General features: G+C 40.5%; 1 protein-coding gene across 3 annotated transcripts in view; it reads right to left on the bottom strand.

Moving 5' to 3' along the window:
- Positions 1-20,998, bottom strand: part of FAM110B (family with sequence similarity 110 member B) — a 165,310-nt gene that overhangs the window by 64,431 nt on the left and 79,881 nt on the right. The window contains exon 1 of one of the 3 annotated variants that reach the window (XM_044293956.1): positions 14,799-14,920. The exons of 1 other annotated variant lie outside the window; for it this stretch is intronic. The gene's annotated coding sequence lies outside the window, so the exon portion shown is untranslated. Of the gene's footprint in view, positions 1-14,785; positions 14,921-20,998 lie in introns of those variants that run through there. One more of the 3 variants, XM_044293955.1, reaches the window with a different exon arrangement.

Below are 20,998 nucleotides of genomic sequence, written 5' to 3'. Positions count from 1 at the left end.
ATTAACTTCACATTGCGGCCATTTTAAATATCGCAAACAGAGACTAAAAATGAATATATCGATCGCCATGCGGTACATGTGCGTTTTTTAGTGCGGTAATATTCATACTGCATTTTTGCCGTATTTTTATTCTCTGTCCGTGCTAATGCCGTTACTATTTAATTGTACCCCACGGTTTCACATTGATCACATGTAATTATATAAAAATATATAAAATATAAAAGTGTAATCCAATAAAAGTAATTTTCTATGTTCAAACTATATTATATAAATTTTATACATTTTATACAGTAGCAATAAGGTTCGGAACGCGGGCACGGAGTAGGAAACGTGATGGGAAAAGTGCCCACCAGGGGGAGGCCCGGAATCTTTAATAACTCACGGGTCTCTCCCTGGTGAGGACTCCCCCCAACTCGAACAAATCACAAGAACCCATATATTTCTATTTCTGCGTTCAAACCCGCAGGGAGTAAGGTGTTAAACTCGAAGATATGTCTTGATTCAATTCTCGACATTCTTTTTATATGATCTCCGCCTCTCCAATCGATTTCTACTTTTTCGAGGGCTGAGAAAGTAAGTCCCTTTGGGTCCTGATTGTGCACAATTTTGAAGTGGTTTGACAGGGTATGTTTTTCGTACCCCTTTTTTATATTCGAAATATGTTCGGCTATACGGACTCTAAGTTGTCTCTTAGTCCTCCCCACGTATTGTCTTTTGCAAGGGCATTGTATAATATAGATAACACTATTAGAATTACAAGTGAGGAACTCTTTAATTGTATGTTCATGGGGACTTGTCATCGATTTTACCGTCAGTGTTTTCTTGGGAAATATGGTGTTTTTGCAACCCATACATTTACCGCACCGAAAAAAGCCAGTGGTATTTGTCCATTCCTGTATGGACAAACCTACTTTGTTTTTATTTCTTTTTGGAATTGTAGGCGCTACTATTAACGCTAGATTTGGTGCTTTAGTAAATGCAATTTGGGGAAATTGGGGAATTAAATGTCCTATCACCTTATCTTTATTTATAAAGTGCCAGTGCTTATTTATTATATACTTCACTTTTTTGTGATGGGTATTAAAAGGTAAAATTAATCTCATATTTCCATCTTTCTGTTCCGGTTTAGTTTTTAAAAAATAAAAACTAAACCGGAACAGAAAGATGGAAATATGAGATTAATTTTACCTTTTAATACCCATCACAAAAAAGTGAAGTATATAATAAATAAGCACTGGCACTTTATAAATAAAGATAAGGTGATAGGACATTTAATTCCCCAATTTCCCCAAATTGCATTTACTAAAGCACCAAATCTAGCGTTAATAGTAGCGCCTACAATTCCAAAAAGAAATAAAAACAAAGTAGGTTTGTCCATACAGGAATGGACAAATACCACTGGCTTTTTTCGGTGCGGTAAATGTATGGGTTGCAAAAACACCATATTTCCCAAGAAAACACTGACGGTAAAATCGATGACAAGTCCCCATGAACATACAATTAAAGAGTTCCTCACTTGTAATTCTAATAGTGTTATCTATATTATACAATGCCCTTGCAAAAGACAATACGTGGGGAGGACTAAGAGACAACTTAGAGTCCGTATAGCCGAACATATTTCGAATATAAAAAAGGGGTACGAAAAACATACCCTGTCAAACCACTTCAAAATTGTGCACAATCAGGACCCAAAGGGACTTACTTTCTCAGCCCTCGAAAAAGTAGAAATCGATTGGAGAGGCGGAGATCATATAAAAAGAATGTCGAGAATTGAATCAAGACATATCTTCGAGTTTAACACCTTACTCCCTGCGGGTTTGAACGCAGAAATAGAAATATATGGGTTCTTGTGATTTGTTCGAGTTGGGGGGAGTCCTCACCAGGGAGAGACCCGTGAGTTATTAAAGATTCCGGGCCTCCCCCTGGTGGGCACTTTTCCCATCACGTTTCCTACTCCGTGCCCGCGTTCCGAACCTTATTGCTACTGTATAAAATGTATAAAATTTATATAATATAGTTTGAACATAGAAAATTACTTTTATTGGATTACACTTTTATATTTTATATATTTTTATATAATTACATGTGATCAATGTGAAACCGTGGGGTACAATTAAATAGTAACGGCATTAGCACGGACAGAGAATAAAAATACGGCAAAAATGCAGTATGAATATTACCGCACTAAAAAACGCACATGTACCGCATGGCGATCGATATATTCATTTTTAGTCTCTGTTTGCGATATTTAAAATGGCCGCAATGTGAAGTTAATGAAAATAACCGATTCACATGATATGAATATTATAAAATGTGGTATTTATATCGTTGTGAATTATGACTTAACTATTCTATTTTAATTTATTTATTTTAATTTTATTTTGAGATACTTATATATTTATAACATATGCGAAATATCATGTGATATATTGATTTAATATGCCTTTTAAATAAGTTTTAAATAAAGGTTGAAACATAGATAAAGTTTGTCACCATGAACTTGGAAAAGGAATTTACGTCATTTCCTACAAAATGGCTTAAGCCAATCAATTAATTAAATCCGCACCTGTATAGGTATATAAAGACATGCCATTCTCATGGGAAACTTAACCACTGAAGAAGGAGCCTTAGCCTCCGAAACGCGTATGGTAATGAATCCCATGACATACAGATTTGAAGATCAACAAGCGCTTTAAAGAAGGGATCGGTGAAGTTGTATTTTATGGTAAAGAAAAATCAAACATCCGTCTTTACGCTGAGTCCTCTATTTCCTGGTGAAAGTTAACCCTGCACACTGTGAACAAACAACGCAGAGGGCATATACTTCCAGGTGACCTGTGAGACGGTGCAACCAATTTACAATCACCGAGGATCCCGCAAGTCTACACTTCATTTATCTTTTTCTGCCGCAGCCTATAAAAGACTTTCACTGTACGTGGGACGCCACGAGTGATATGGAAACCGGCATCATCTAAAATAGTGAGTAAAACCACTCCGGTAGAAGTCTTGACTTTGGGCAGCGTTCTATCTACGGCATTGCCACAATTCAGTGTTAAAACACACAGATATAAGTGATTTTTTAAACAAGCATCGAAATCAATCATAGGATTGAACTGTATTCTTCAAAGACATGTATTGAAGCAACTATTATATGAGAAAATTTGCGGCCGTAGCCGAATCTATTAACCTACATTTAATTTGTATTGATGACTATATTTTAGTATTTATATTTTAACAATTTTATCATATTTGATTGTACTTTATATGTTCTAAACAGTATATGTTATAATAAATATCCGTGTGACATCAAGTGGTGGTGTGCCCTACTATTTTTACTTCTTTTTGCAACTTTTTAAAGGATTGGGTGAATCCTTTTGTAGGTGCACCCTTTCATTGCCTGAGCAGTAGGTGAGCCCTCTCTAAGTACTTGAATTACTGTAATTACAATTAAGCATTCCAATACACTTCAATTGGATGGCTCCTTCCTAGTCACTTGACTTAGGGTCCATTCACACGTCCATAGTGTATTGCGGATCTGCAATACACCCGGCCGGCAGACCCATAGAACCGCCTATTCTTGTCATGTCCTATTTTTTTCTGGAGCTACGGACTGGAAGATCGGGACCCTGAATGGACCCTAAGAAGGAACTGTCCCATATAAAAAGTGAATGGGGCGGTTTAGTTGTAATTACACCTGCTCATCGTCGCAACCGCAGAAGTTAGCAGGTGAGCTCATATGAGCAAGGCTTTCTCTTCAAAGCTGATCGGTGGGGGTGCTAGGTGTCAGCCCCCTGCCGATCTGATATTATTTACCTATCCTGCGGATAGGTCATTTTTCAAAAAAGTGGACAAAACCCTTTAATGAACAATATACAAGTTTTACCGAATATTTTCCCACAAAACTATATATATATATATATATATATATATATATATATATATATATATATATATATATATATATATATATATATATATATAACACAGAAAAAACTGCGGCACTCCTTAAAGTAGAAAAATGTGCAATTTATTCACACATGTCAGCAGAGACAACGTTTCGGTTCTCTCTCAGAACCTTGACATGTGTGAATAAATTGCACATTTTTCTACTTTAAGGAGTGCCGCAGTTTTTTCTGTGTTATATTGCTGGTCCTGGATCGAGGGATCACTGCGGGCACCGCTACAGCTTCAGCTGCATACTAAGGAGTGCTGCCTGACCTTTTGTTATGGATATATATATATATATATATATATATATATATATATATATCAATCTGCTCAGCTCCTCCTGCTCTATAACATGGCGCCTACAGATTGTACATTCAGTCCTATGTGACAGGTTTCCTTTAAGCGAAACCTGTGATTGATCTACATGCTGTTAAAAGTAGATATCATAAAGGGCTAATGTTGTAGATCGTTTAGTGTTTTACATCAAATACAACATACAGAACTAGTAGATCCATTCAAAGAACGAATTACTGAACCAGAGAATAAATAGCTTGCACAAAGGAATGTCATCTTACCACCGCAAGTATGCTGCAAGTCTTGTCTGACATGTAATACAGCGCTCTCCACTTGTGGACTAATTAACTCCTCATTAGTATGCGGCCTAATGTAATAAGCGGTTTCAATTGTTTTCTTCAAACATATGAAGTAAACGCAACAATGCTATGTGGTTACTGACCCGAAAAGCTAAAGATTTAAGACAAAAAAATGAACCTGTAAAATGTGTTAGAAATCATGTAGCGGTGAGCTTGGTAAGACCTTGCATCAATCTACACAACAATTACTTCTGGCAAGTTGGGAAAGTGCCTGTCAGTCAGACCAAAGTCTCCACTTCAAAGCATGCAATCAAGTGAAACTCCTATCTCCTCAGCATTGACTTTCATAGCCAGGCAATTTACAAGGAACGAGCAAGGCAGGCGACAACTGGCAATTTACTGATGTGTATCAGCCCAAGTTACCGTCCATCATACAAGCCACCAAGTTTTCTTTCCCTTGGTTACCAAGATGCAGAGGTCTCAGAGCCTCCTAGACAGCTTCCTCCATAAGGTGAGGTCCTCAGAGGCTGCCCCATCCTCTGCATAAATGGGTTACACAGAACAATAAAGGTAAATTGATTACACAAAATGACATGGTTTCAATAAAGTTTTTAGGCTGTTATCACCAGGTGGACCCCAAGATTTTTGCAACATCAACATCTAAGACATTGTAGCTTCTTGAGAGACTTAAAAGGGTTGCCAGAGATAATTAAAAAATCTGGGGCAGCAGGAAAGGTAATATATATATATATATATATATATATATATATATATATATATATATTTTTTAAAGAGTCATATGCACCCCTTTTCTCCAGTCACTCCCAGCGTCACGTTCCGGTCCCCCCCCCCCCCCCCCAGTGATGACATCACTGTAGCAGCCAATCACTGGCCTCAGCAGTCATGTCCCATATACTATGACCGATTGGCTGCACAGTGACTTGTGCACACAGAAAGTCACCCCTGCAGCCGGAAGGAGGACGTCAGTGCTGCAAGGCCAGAGTGTGACACTGGAAACGGCAGGGGTGTCTGATTATTATTATTTTTTTTATTGTATGCCATTTATTGCTACAGCCCCATTTTTTATTTTTTATTTTTATTTTGAACAACCCATTTAAGGCCTTTTAACAGGTGGCAAACGTTTGTAGAAATACACATTTCCAATAATTGGCCTGTGTAAATGTGCCGTTGTTCAGTCGTCAAACAAGCAGAATGCTCATTTGTCAGCTGATACGACTGATTATGTAAAAAGGGGAGCCTACGAGCAATAAGACTTATGGGGAAGAATGGTCATAGAAAAGATCATTCATCCCTATACAGCAGTGAAAGTAACTGCAACTAAGAAAGTCGGCAACGATCAGGAATGAATGTTCCTATGAAGTTTGTTGACCGATCACGATCTGTTCTATTGGCCCATGCAAAAGGGCCTTTAGCAGTACTTATAAAGTAGGCCATAAATGTTCTGCTGACAGCTAATCCTCCAGATGCCCTACTCAGACATGCTGAGAGGGGAAAAAGCTAAGACCAGATTACCCTGACAGAATTAAGGGATAGGGCATGTTGAAATCCAATCCTACTTTTTCCTCATGACATGTAGAGAGTGGGAACACCTCCATAATACAGTATCCGATAGTCGCTGACTTTCATTTGTGTGGGCACCTTAAAGGCTATGTATACCTTTGGGGGCAACTTTTTTAAAATTATTGCACTGTACTCATTTTGAGCTAAAAATAATTTTTTTCAATTGGTCTTTATTAAAAATATGGAACCTTTTTTCTGTACAGGGCTGAGATGCTCTAGAAGCATTCTCTTGATTTTCTCTCTTTTCTATCAGGTGGGGAGCTGCTCCTTATCTATGCTCTCTGACATTCAAAACACTCATTATAAGGGTCCATTCACACGTCCGCAAAAGGGTCCGCAACCGTTCTGCTTTTTTGCGGAACGGGTGCGGACCCATTCATTCTCTATGGGTCCGGACGTGAAGCGGAGAGCACACTATGTGCTCTCCGCTTCCGCATTTGCGGAGCACGGCCCTGAACTTCCGGTCCGCAGCTCCGCAAAAGATAGAACATTTCCTATTCTTGTCCGCAGCTGCGGACAAGAATAGGCATTTCTATAGCGGGTGCCGGCCGGGTGTGTTGCGAATCCGCAACACACCACGGACGTGTGAATGGACCCTAACTCAGTTCTTACCTTACTGATAAGAATGTGGCTTAAATAAGTGTTTATGAAGTCTTCATAGTTTTGAGATAAGAGTTATTATATGACCGGCACAACGTGAAAGTGAGAGTACTAGTCATGGAGTTAGAAAAAGAGTTAACCATGTGTGACAGAACGGCTCAATATTTTTAATAAAAGCTAATTGAAAATATGATTTTTAAGCCCAAAATTTTTAAAATGCAATCATAAACAAAAATTGCCTTCAGAGGTGTACATAGCCTTAAAAAATTCTACATCAAACATTCATTCAAAATATTGCACCTCCAATTTACTGATGAATAAACGTTCCCAAACTGATGGAGCAGCAGAGTTCAGCTAAAATAAACAAAGACCCCAGACCCTCACGGCGATTCACTTGATGATAATGGCTTTTACACCGCACAGGCTAATTAAAGTTTAAGCATGAAGCTATTCACTTCCAGCAATGCTTTCTGCTCATGTAATTGCTTCCTTTTATTCCTTTATTCTACTGACTTGTTCACATTTTACTAAACATTGATCTTTACTACATGTATTCTTGTTGCTTGGGCTACATTTTTTAACCTTCGTGCCCTGTATCCATGATTAACATAAATCGAACCCCAAACTTTTTTTATTTTTTTTTATCAGGCATAATTTGTTGGAAAGCGATATATAGATATATATATCTTGGAGATCAGATGGTCACTGTCAGACCTCTGAAACGTCAGGCGAGCAGTGCGTGGCAGTGAAGGAGAGGTAGACACGGTTCCTCTGGGGCACACTCTGTATGGAGGGACCAGGCCTGATGGTGGATGAGGTGCCCTGGATGTTACGGGTATTTTGAGTGCCTGGGGCAAGGTCCCTGTTGGATTCGTGACGCCAGTGCCTTTGGACGGTGGCACGCCGGTTGGTAGTTGGAATGATGGAGGTACACAGGTAGAATAGTGAACCAAACGTTACTTTTACTGAACAGTTCAACTTTGTACAGCTGGTGGTCACACAGTCTTTCAATCACAGTTCCACAAGTAGGCTTATTCACAGAATGGCAGGCAATATTTATGCAAGATACGCAGAGGGTAACTTCACAAGCACTCAGCAGCAGGTTGTACCTTTCCTCAGAATCAATGTACACTGTATTTTCTAGAACTCCTGCTCTGGCTTTATATCCCAAGGCCCGGATGCCTAAAGGGTGGCTTAAATCCTTGGTTACTATCTTCCTCAGGTATTAGATTCTTGCTTTCCTTTCTATTTGCATCTGCCCATCAGGGTTACTTAGCTTACCCTGGATCGCCCTCTCTTGTAAAGTGGATGACTGTGGGTTTCTCCCAGGAGGTTGGGTCCTGCAACTGGGGTGTCTCTACTGAGCTAATCCTAGCCTCAGGAGCTTCAGGTGGACGAAGTGACTCCTCTAGTCCCCTGGAATGAACTAACTCTCTCCTGTCTGGGCCTTCCTATATGTATCTAGGGCTCTCTAGCTCCCTCTAACGTCTGGGAGGCTAAATTACACCCTGACAGGCCTGACACCCAGCTAATACAGGGAAAAACATGCACATGACATTCAATGCAATGAAACACATTAACCTGTGCAGTGCCCACCTTTACCTAGTGGGACACTACACCACACAGAGCAGAAGGGTGACACAACCACAAGACAAGACAGAACAGACTGACCTCAACACTCAAAAGGCAGAAATAGTAGCCTAACGAGCGCACCTGAAAGGGGACACCCAGGAACCGACCAGGGGAGGTTAACCCCATCAGAACCAAACAGGGAGGTACCAAAATCAGGTCAGGGGTAACCAGAAACCACAGCATACCAAGCTGCGATACAGGACGTTGTTCCTAGCAACCAGCATGCACGAAACACCGCAGCTAGTACACAACAGTGAAACCAACCTGACATACCGACAGGGAGACGATACAGCCAAAGGGGGTACACACATATATACACATGGGCAGGTTCACACTAGATACCGTAGCCAGAACGCAGCCAAAAGCAACCAGCCTACACGGAAACACCCGCACCCAGTATGCACAAGGCGTGCAGCCAGCCTGCATGGCAAACCACGTCACGGTGAACCGCACTGTGACAGTAACCAGGTTTACTCCCCCTTCACATTCAACAACTGGCATCACTGGAGGTGTTGTAAATGGGGAGCCTCTCTCTTTGGTTCATTTAAAGGGGTTGTGTCACACAACATAAAAATCTGCATTTTTCAAACCAGCACCTGGATCTGAATACATTTTGCAATTACATGTCATTAAACATTTAGTATAGCCATGTATCTGTCTAGGTACACCTGCTCTTTGTTCTTTTCTTTTCCTTATTTTTTTTGACCGTCTCACTGAGCTGGTCGAACGTTCTCAGCTTAACTCTTCAACTGCCACCAGCCAGAAAGGACATGCCCCCTGAGCTGCCAAGCTGAAGATAATCTAGCAAAGCAAATGGAGCAGTGAATGTGGAGATCTCTTGATCCATGGGAGGTACAAGGCTGGTTCTAAGGCTACTTTCACACTTGCGTTCGGAGTGGATCCGTCTGGTGTCTGCACAGACGGATCCGCTCCTATAATGCGGACGATGGGATCTGTTCAGAACAGATCAGTCTGCATTATATTTCAGAAAAAATTCTAAGTGTGAAAGTTGCTCAGACGGATCCGTCCAGACTTTACATTGAAAGTCAATGGGGGACAGATCCGTTTGAAATTGAGCCATAGTGTGTCATCTTCAAACAGATCTGTCCCCATTGACTTACATTGTAAGTCTGGACGGATCCGTTTGCCTCCGCACGGCCAGGCGGACATCCGAACGCTGCAAGCAGCGTTCTGGTGTCCGCCTGCTGAGCGGAACGGAGGCTAAACGGTGCCAGACTGATGCATTCTGAGCAGATCCGCATCCACTCAGAATCCATTAGGGCTGGACGGATCCGTTCGGGGCCGATTTTGAGCCCCTTCAAACGGAACTCACAAGCGGAGCCCAGAACGCAAGTGTGAAAGTAGCCTAACTTTGTTAGAAAGGTATTGTCATGTACTATATGATGTCTGATTTCTTATTTTTTACATCAATCATGGCATAACCCCTTTCCATATTCCCTGTCAAACTTTTGATATTTCTCCTAATGTAGGTGAACCATTTTTAATGTGTAGCGGAGGATGACAGAACTCCAGCTGTAAGAGCTAGGGAAGGAGTTTTGGCCAGGACAGGAATGGTGTGTGCAGAGCTGTTCCTGCGCAGACATGTGTGCAGGCTCAGACGCTCTTTCTGTGACAGGAGTATGTGGCTGCACCAGTCCAACAGAGCGGATCCTCCTGGGCTGTATGGTAGAAGAGGAGTCAGTTGGACACCAGAGTTCCCAGAGGGAAGTGGAGGTTGCCTGAAGAAGCTATGCACCTTGGAATTGCTCTGTTATAAGTCAATAAATTAAACCATCTTCTTGGGAATGTAAATGGCAGTTCCTCCATATGCTTTCTTCCTTCCCCCTTACCGTGGCAAAGTGGAGTCAAAAAGATTATCCGCACTCTGGCTGTAGAATTTATTTTAATCAACATTCAGGAAAGACAAATACATCATTTTTTTTTTTACATAATATCCATGCTTTTCAATACACGTTGTCTCTCTGTCAACAAGCTTTTGTATTCTCACATCAAAAAATGTTTCAGGCTGAGCTGTGAACCACGAATGCACCGCCATCATCACCTCTTCATCAGACGTAAATCTACATCCTCGTAGGCCGATTTACAAATGATTTGCCACATTATCCCCCGTCACCCGTTGATCTAACAGAATCAGTTCACCTGCACACTCAATGTTGTCTCCAGTCGTGGACGGGCATCAGTCTCTTTCTTCTTGGTTGACACTTGTGCGACCTTCCGTAACAAACCTACACAGCAGTGACTAGGGGGGTTATTTAGAAAACAATGTACTGTCTTTTCTGAATGTTAATTAACAAATTCTACAGCCACAGTGCAGATAATTTTGACTCACCCTCTTACACACTCACCTAAAGAATTATTAGGAACACCTGTTCTATTTCTTATTAATGCGATTATCTAGTCAACCAATCACATGGCAGTTGCTTCAATGCATGTAGGGTTGTGGACATGCAAGACAATCTCCTGAACTCCAAACTGAATGTCAGAATGGGAAAGAAAGGTGGGCTACAACAGCAGAAGACCCCACCGGGTACCACTTATCTCCACTACAAAAATAGGAAAAAGAGGCTACAATTTGCACGAGCTCACCAAAATTGGACTGTTGAAGACTGGAAAAATGTTGCCTGGTCTGATGAGTCTCGATTTCTGTTGAGACATTCAAATGGTAGAGTCCGAATTTGGCGTAAACAGAATGAGAACATGTATCCATCATGCCTTGCTACCACTGTGCAGGCTGGTGGTGGTGGTGTAATGGTGTGGGGGATGTTTTCTGGGCACACTTTAGGCCCCTTAGTGCCAATTGGCCGTTGTTTAAATGCCACGGGCTACCTGAGCATTGTTTCTGACCATGTACCCATGATCCCTTCATGACCACCATGTACCCATCCTCTGATGGCTACTTCCAGCAGGATAATGCACCATGTCACAAAGCTCGAATCATTTCAAATTGGTTTCTTGAACATGACAATGAGATCACTGTACTAAAATGGCTCCCACAGTCACCAGATCTCAACCCAATAGAGCATCTTTGGGATGTGGTGGAACGGGAGCTTCGTGCCCTGGATGTGCATCCCTCAAATCTCCATCAACTGCAAGATGCTATCCTATCAATATGGGCCAACATTTCTAAAGAATGCTATCAGCACCTTGTTGAATCAATGCCACGTAGAATTAAGGCAGTTCTGAAGGCAAAAGGGGGTCCAACACCGTATTAGTATGGTGTTCCTAATAATTCTTTAGGTGAGTGTATACTTCAATATACTGCATGTACAGCCAAGTCAACCTTTAATGCGGCTCTATTGTTATTTTCTTTTTATTTAATGAACTCAAGCTGTCTTGGGGCTGACTTTGAAAAACACACTACTGGAGACGACAATCTTTTATATTACATACCAAGCATTCCCTATTTCATCTTTCTCAGGGTTCCATTAACACTATGCATGGTTGGAGATAATGAAATCCTGTCTTTGGTTTGTGGTCCCACCATGTATGATAAATGTGGGAGGTGGATTGTAAGGCTCTAAAAGTCCCATTTGCGTCTTGAGTTATTCGTGTTTTAGACAGCTCGATGGTGCCTCCCCGATACTTAGAGGTTTAAAAAGCATCTCTACAGTCAAACACCATTATTTTAGACAATTTTCTCTAACTGAACATTACTACCCAGATCAGACATTCAGAACATTTACACGATTTACACGGAACAAATACACTACCAGATGACATAAATGTATTTGTGAAAGCATTAAAGTAATTCCACCTGATAATGCCTACTTTAGCTTATCAGCCAGTGTATAAAAACGGTTCTCTAGGCTGTCAAGTGATCCCGGACACAGACTTTAGTTTCAACTGCGCAGTAATGACAGATCCCATGAGATAATGATTAAAGCAAATGTTCACCTTTAAACACCATTTGAAGCTTCTATATTGATATTGCTACATCACTTGTACTGATCCTGAGTCACAGCCTGTCGTTTAGCCCAGAGCTATATTCATAGTTCTGCTGTTTATTGGAAACATCTGTCAATCTTGTAGTTAGAAAAGTTTGGCTAAGCTCAACTGATGCAGAGGGAGGCTTAAGCTGGCCACATACATAAGTGCATCTATAGCTTCCCAGAAGCAATGACTCTGTATGAGGACGAGCTACTGCAGTAGTCATCAGTTGTCCTCATACAGCGCTTTAAATGCAGCTCTTAACCTCCATTGAGGATCAGGCAATTATTGGGAAGGAACGCTTCCTTCCCAATAATTGTTTGCTCGTCGCACAATGTACATGCGCCTTTAGAGTTAAATAGGCCCAATCTTTTTATTCTCAAGGTGATGAGATGCCTGGCAGTGGATTATTTCCTCTCTTACCATTCAGAACACATGCATGCTCAGTGGGGCATAGCTACCTCTGCACCCCCTATAGCTATGACCCTGGGGGGTTGAGAGATATAGCTGTCGGTTGAAGGAGTTCAGTCACCGGGTATCTCAAGTGTATGACTAACTTTACTTTTTCCTGCATTAGATTACTGTACAGTAATTGGTATAAAGTTTAGTCTAAGAACACAAAACTCAAGCAAGCTCTATGCAGAAAATAAGCAATAAATATTTGAAGAGTTCAGCTCTGGAGCCTTCGATATTGTGAATGCTGCTAAGAACTTAACTACAAATTGATCAGCATAAGTAAAGCACTGTTTAATCTGACCAAGGTATAGACTTTATGAATTATGTAATCATTTCAATAATTTCATAATTACGTCCCAATGTTCTGGAAAGCCAATGGATCTCAATGTTGACTAGAAATCAGGATCTAAACAGAAAGCCAAGCAAAACACCACAAAACGTGAGTCCTTCAAAGACAGTTACACGGGAAGGATGGCTTAGGAAACTTCTTTAAGGGTGCATTTCCATGAGAAGTTTTTGACCACATGGTCAACAGGGAGGAATTTAGGAGGGCACCTGTGGCTGTTGGCCAGGTGCATAAGTACTTAATACTCCTAGCATTAATTAATGCTGAGGGTTTTAGATCCCGGTGGGCCGTTGTCCCCCTGGACATTATCCCACAGGGAAATTTTCCTGTAGGGTCTATGGCCAGTCCACCCCTGTCAAAACCACATCATAGGTGATGCAATGCTTGTGCAAGCTTCAGGGATGAAGACCACATTGTAAAAACTGAAGCAATGTAAAACCAACACCTTGCTGGTCACAAACATGCCGGATTATCAGACAGTTACATGGCCAATTCGTCATAAGTAAGAAGCAAATAGAAGAGTATGGTTACAAGGCATCCTAAAGTAATCTAAAAACACATACAGAACAGCCTAGGAGGCAGAAAGTTGTTAGGCAAACACGTGCGACATCAACACACGTCTCACTTCAGATGTGGATAATACAGCCATTTATCTTATTTTTATCTAGACAAAACCATCTAACACTTCAGACACAGGGTGGCAGCGAGCCAGCTGTATGACCTAGTGACTGCGCTCTGCCTTTATTTAGTGACACAGGAAAAGACCTTCACTACATCTACAAAGGGAGTGGGGGGGGGGGGGGCACGGGGGCAGACAAGAGGATTTTTTTTTCTATTTGTAACCATTTGTAAGAAAAAAAAAAGCAAAACAAAAAAAAAAAAAGCCAAATCCTTGGTTATCAGAGATGTATTGCAGAGCTAGCAATAAAAAAAAAAAAAAAACTCTAAATGATCATCTTTTGGAGCAATAGATACCAAAGAGTCTGAAATGAATCAATTACTTTAGTCAATGGGCTTCCAATCTAGTTTGGCCATTTTTGGGTCCAAATGGGCGCAAAGCTAACAATGTACCAGAGTTTGGGATTTAAAAATGTTATGTCATATTTTTCACTATTTTGTTCAATAATCGACATTAATTTTATGACAATAACCGAAATGAAGCTATGCAATGTGATCACTTCGACTAGACGCACCGATCTGAATAAGGAGTTTTACTGGCTGTAACTTACTATAGTTATGGGGTCTACGACGACCTTATCTTTGCCCAATATATTAACAACACGCACACATAGAATACACATACAATCTGTATTCTAAAACTCTATTACAAGCACAGTAAATCAGACCACACAAGGCTAAGCTGGAAGAGAGAGGCTCACGTATTAGATCATAAAGTTTGGAGTGCATTCAAGTCAATACGCAAGTCATATTGTCTTTAGCATCTCTACATGCACTATCATTTCATGTAACGGAGGACAGAATTGACTTTTAAGAATGAGATGCCTTGTACGAAGAGAGAAAAGCACGAAACTCGTTGAACACAGCCTCACGTCTGCCAGCGCACAATATAAATCACATGAAAAGAACAGCGCAGGACATTAAACAGATGACATGATCGAGACCATTCATTTCATGCATGGCTCTAGAATAAAAAGTGGATATAAAAAAAGGGCAGATGTACCCTGGTGTTTGACCTCTGCTCACAGTCAAGTATGGTCCTCCAAGGGTGAGGGATGTCTCTGGCTGGTGGGTTTCTCTTGATCTTCTGCTCCGAGCTCCTTCGCCACTTACTGAGAGGACACAATACCTCTGTCTTTCTAACGCAGCACACAAAGATTACAGAGAAAAGCTATGGAAGGAGGTAAGCAGCAACATGAGCAGCCAATGGGGGAAGAGATCCATGGCAGAAACGAGCACATGCTCACTGAGGCTGCTACTGTCACCAGCGCTTAGAAGCCTCCTAATCTAATTATAGCCTTTTGCTAGGACCATACTACTGAAGAACAGCCTGGGAGAAAATTAAATTTTAATAAGTAAAAACCTCTTTAGATAATATAAAAATTCCTGCTTGATTTCAAGCTCAGCCGTTACAATCCACTGATGTTCTCTCCGGGTTGCAAACTCTGTTGCCACGCAGCTTTTATTTTAGTCTTCTTCTTCCTGCTTAATCATGAAAGGCGTTTGTCACTTTAACCTGCGTATGTATAATTCATTAACTCAGCGTGCACCCATTACCAGCAGCTGGAGATCCCGCACAAAAAAGGCTCCTACCAGATGAAAACAACTATCGAAAGAGAGGATAGGATTGATTCGCCAGGTTTATGATCCGGAGAGAGTCGGGCCGATTCGGCTCTCTGAAAAATCAAATCAGAGTCAAGAACGCAGAAGCCCTAATAATGCGGAGCAACAGCAATGACTAAATGACCTCTGAAAAGATGCTTGGGGTGGAAGATGGTCAAATGTTCTTCAACCCCCTTAGTGGTCACTCTTGGCAAGTTAAAAGCACCTAGAAGCCATGTGCAGCGTGGTCATGCAAGCCACACCAGTTGGTATACATTGAGTCACAAGGCTCTGGTGAAGTTGCAGTGCTCCGGTTGGTGCATCTTAAAAAAAAAAAAAAAAAAAAAAAAAAGAGACGGAACACCTGGACTCCAAAAGAAGTGAATTAAAGAGGACCTGTCCCCACAAAATGCAATACCATCTGTAGGCAGCATGTTTTAGAGATTAGATTGATGGGTAGACTGTAAGTCATCATGCCTTTACTCCAGAATCCTGGATTCAAAAAGTTGGGGCTTTTGTGAATTTGCATAATTGTAAAAGTTTAATTTTCTCTGCAACTATACCACCAACAGACATAAGACAGGTATCATTTTGACCAGCATCATCAACCCCACTAGGCTATATGCCTGGCAGGGTAGTGTTGATCATGGGAACAGAGCTGCTTTAAAGGGGTTGTCCCACGAAAAAATATATTCTATTTTCAAAACAGCACCTGGATCTGAATACTTATGTAATTGCATTTAAAGAGGACCTTTCACTCGTATACAAACTAAAAACTAACTCTATCTGTGGGCAGAGCGGCGCCCAGGGGTCCCCCTGCACTTACTAGTATGTCTGGGCGCAGCTCCGTTCGCCCGGTATAGGCTCCGGTGTCTCAGCTCCGTCTGTTGTATTGGACTGATTTTTTGTAGGAGGCGTGTCCCTTGCTGCAGTGCTGGCCAATCGCAGCACACAGCTCATAGACTGGCTATGAGCTGTGCGCTGCGATTGGCCAGTGCTGCAGCAAGGGACACGCCTCCTACAAAAAAATCAGTCCAGTACAACAGACGGAGCTGAGACACCGGAGCCTATACCGGGCGAACGGAGCGGCGCCCAGGCATACTAGTAAGTGCAGGGGGACCCCTGGGCGCCGCTCTGCCCACAGATAGAGTTAGTTTTTAGTTTGTATACGAGTGAAAGGTCCTCTTTAATATAGCCATTGAGATATTCAATAAAATGTATCTCTATAGCGCCACCTGTTGCTTGTTTTTTTTTTATTATTTCTTTGCTCAACTCTCTGAAAAGGCCGCACGTGCTCAGTTTCATCCTTCAACTGCCTCCTGAGCTGCGATAGGGAGAGCATGGACACGCCCCCTGAGCTGTCAGCTTGATATAAATCTATTAGAGCAATGAACGGGGAAATCTCTGGATCCATGTGAGGTACAGGGCTGGTTCTGGCCGTCATGTACTATATGATGTCAGATTATTATTATTTTTTTTACAATAATCATGGGATAACCCCTTTAAAGATCAATTTATAATACATGCAACATTTAATAAATGTGGCATAAAGTATGCCAATGTAGACTTCAGAAAAACTGACTCAAAATATTCCCCTTATAATAAATTCCACCCATAGTTTTGTGGGAAAAGATTCGGTCTCTGCTCTTTCTGAGCACAGCTGTACACAGGGGCCTTATAAGTGACTGACCGCTATCTGAAGGAGTCAGGGACATGGCTGATCTCACAGGGATGGTTTCTTTAGAGAATTCACAGTTTTAATTGCAACATGAGACAAAATGGGATCAAAAGAAATAAGATTAAAAGGACTAGGTTACCAGGAAATTCACTGTTGAACTAGGCATAATGCCTTGTAGGTCTAGCACACAAGTTATAGGTGCACCAAGTTATGAGCAGTTAAGTGCACTCAGGGTGGTATCAGGCCACTCTGTGCAACCTTGCTCCTCCTGCTTCTTCTACTAGCCCCTCCCTCTCTTTATTGATTGGCAGGGCCAGGTTCCTTCATGGTCATCTTGGTTGGAGCTGTCAATTAAGGAGAGGGAGCTGTCATGAAGATGTAAAACCTGACCTTAAAAGGGTTGTCAGAGTTAAATTTTAACAAACATGGTAAGGTGAACGCCATTCGTTCCAAAGTTGAAACTCCAATCCTCCCCTTAAGGCCTAGTTCACATGAACGTATGGCTGTTTTTGCGTTTTTTTGCGGTCCGTTTTTCACGGATCCGTTGTTTCGTTTGAGTTCCGTTGTGCTTCCATTTCCGTTCCGTTTTTTCAGTATATACAGTATACAGTAATTTCATAGAAAAAATTGGGCTGGGCATAACATTTTCAATAGATGGTTCCGCAAAAACTGAACGGATACAGAAGACATACGAATGCATTTCCGTATGTGTTCCTTTTTTTTTGCAAACCCATTGACTTGAACGGAGCCACGGAATGTGATTTGCGGGCAAAAATAGGACATGTTCTATCTTTCAACGGAACGGAAATACGGAAACTGTATGCTTACAGAACACAATCCGTTTTTTATGCGGAACCAGGACACTCGCAAAAAAACTAAACAAAACAAAACTATCGTGTGAACTAGGCCCAAGGCTCTGTTTTCATGGCTGCAGCAATGATGTCCCGTATATTGCAAGGTAGCGCAGCAGGCAATCACAATGTGACCTAATGTGCAGTATACAGGATGTTAATGCTGCAGCCAAAAACGAGCAGAGGCGAGGAGGACCAGAGCGGTGGCACTGGAACAGAAGGGGTAGGGAATGTTATGGATAACTTTGTTTTTTCTTTTTCATTAGGTTAACGACATTACTGCCTTTTACAATTTTAAGTCAGACAACCACTTTAAAAGGCTTTGTTCACATCTGCACGAGGGCTGTTTGGATCCGCTATCACTTATGCCGTCATATTTAACCCCTTAGGGTCCATTCACACGTCCGTTGTTTCTTTCCTGATCTGTTCCGTTTTTTGCTGAACAGATCTGGACCAATTCATTTTCAATGGGTCCTGAAAAAAAAAAATCGGACAGCACAATGTCAGATTTTTTTTTCAGGACCCATTGAAAATGAATGGGTCCAGATCTGTTCAGCAAAAAACGGAACAGATCAGGAAAGAAACAACGGACGTGTGAATAGACCCTTAGGGACCGGGCTCATTTTCACCTTAAGGACCAGGACATTTTTTTGCAAATCTGACCAGTGTCACTTTAAGTGATGATAACTTTAAAACGCTTAGACTTATCTAGGCTATTCTGAGATAGTTTTTTCGTCACATATTGTACTTCATGACACTGGTAAAATGAAGTAAAAAAATAATTTTTATTTATAAAAAATACCACATTTACCAAAAATTTGTAAAAAAAAATGCGAATTTCCAAGTTTCAATTTTTCTGCATCTATAATACATAGTAATGCCTTCAAAAATTGTTATTACTTTACATTCCCCATATGTCTACTTCATGTTTGTATCATTTTGGGAACAACATTTTATTTTTTGGGGATGTTACAAGGCTTAGAAGTTTAGAAATAAAATCTTGAAAATTAGGTTTTTGAAAATTTCTGAAAAATTTCAAGGACCAGTTCAGGTCTGAAGTCACTTTGTGATGCTAACATAATAGAAACCACCTAAAAATGACCCCATTCTAGAAACTACACCCCTCAAGGTATTAAAAACTGATTTTACAAACTTTGTTTACCCTTTAGGTGTTCCACAAGAATTAATGTAAAATAGAAATACAATTTCAAAATTGCACTTTTTTGGCAGATTTTCCATAATATTTTTTTTTTTTTACAGTTACAAAGCAAGGGTTAACAGCCAAACAAAACTCAATATTTATGGCTCTGATTCTGTAGTTTACAGAAACACCCCATATGTGGTCGTAAACCGCTGTACGGGCACACGGCAGGGCACAGAAGGAAAGTAATGCCGTACGTTTTTTGGAAGGCAGATTTTGCTGAACTGTGTTTTTGACACCATGTCCCATTTGAAGCCCCCCTGATGCACCCCTAGAGTAGAAACTCCAAAAAAGTGACCCCATTTGAGAAACTACGGGATAGGGTGGAAGTTTTGTTGGTGCTAGTTTAGGGTACATATGATTTTTGGTTGCTCTATATTAAAATTTTTTGTGATGCAAGGTAACAAGAAGTAGCTGTTTTGGCACAGTTATTTTTTTTTTGTTATTTACAACATTCACCTGACAGATTAGATCATGTGGTATTTTTATAGACCAGGTTGTCACGGATGCGGTGATACTTAATATGTATACTTTATTTTATTTATTTAAGTTTTTTAAACAAAAAAAAAAAAATCAAGTTTTAGTGTTTCCATTGTCTGAGAGCCATAGTTTTTTCAGGTTTTGGGCATCATGGGTAGGGTATGATTTTTGCAGGAGGAGATGACTGTTTGATTGGCACTATTTTGGGGTGCATGACTTTTTGATCGCTTGCTATTACACTTTTTGTGATGAAAGGTGGCAAAAAAATTGTTCATTTAGCAGTTTTTATTTTTTACGGTGTTCATCTGAAGGGTTAGGTCATGTGATATTTTTATAGAGCCAGTCGATACGGACGCGGCGATACCCAATATGTATACTTTTCTTTTATTTCTGCAAGTTTTACACAATATCATTTTTGAAACAAAAAAAAAAAAGATGTTTTAGTGTCTCCATATTCTGAGCCATAGTTATTTTTTATTTTTTGGGCGATTGTCTGAGGTAGGGGCTCATTTTTTGTGGGATGAGGTGATGGTTAGATTGGTACTATTTTGGTGGGCATACGCCTTTTTGATCGCTTGCTGTTTTACTTTTTGTTATGTAAGGTGACAAAAAAATGATTTAGCACAGTTTTTATTTTTTACGGAGTTCATCTGAGGTGTTAGGTCATGTGATATGTTTATAGAGCCGGTATTAAAGAATACTGAAAATATAATTTTTCCCTTTTTTGGATAAAAATTATATCAAAAGTTGTTTTTTTTATAAATAATTTTTGGGAAAATAAAAAAATATTTTTCTTATTTTCTTATAGCGGACCTAAGGAAAAGGAGAACACAATAAGGAAGGAAATATTAACATAGTTTGACACATTGAATCCAAAGAAATGCTAGTATTAAGCGCGTCTTCATTTTTGTTCATATATTTCGATTTAACACTGATTGGTGGTAGTGGTTTTCTGTGTGATGTCATTTCCATGTGTTTTGGTGGTCTATTTAAACACAAACATTTTCTTGTATGATAAGTCTGATGAAGGTGCGGAAGCACCGAAACGTGTCCCTTATTCTCTGTATAATGTGACTGACTAATAAATACAAGATTGATCTACAGCGAGTGCCGGTCTTCTCTGCAATATTTCATTGGGGATGCCATCCACGGACACGTGCACCGCGACTTCATACAAGCAGTGCCGACCTGCGATTATTATATTTCTAGAGCCGGTCGATACGGACTCGGCTATACCTAATGTGTCTAGTTTTCCCCCTATTTTTTACCAATTTTTTAAAACTTTATTTTGGGGAAATTAAGTTCGTTTATTTTTACTTGAAACTTTTCTTTTTTTGGGGGGAAAACTTTATTTCACTTAATTTTTTTGTCCCATTTTGGGACTTGAACTTTTGGGGGTCTAAT

This window comes from Bufo gargarizans, chromosome 5 (assembly GCF_014858855.1).
Source record: "Bufo gargarizans isolate SCDJY-AF-19 chromosome 5, ASM1485885v1, whole genome shotgun sequence".
NCBI lineage: Eukaryota > Metazoa > Chordata > Amphibia > Anura > Bufonidae > Bufo > Bufo gargarizans.
This window is presented reverse-complemented; position numbering and strand designations above follow the sequence as displayed.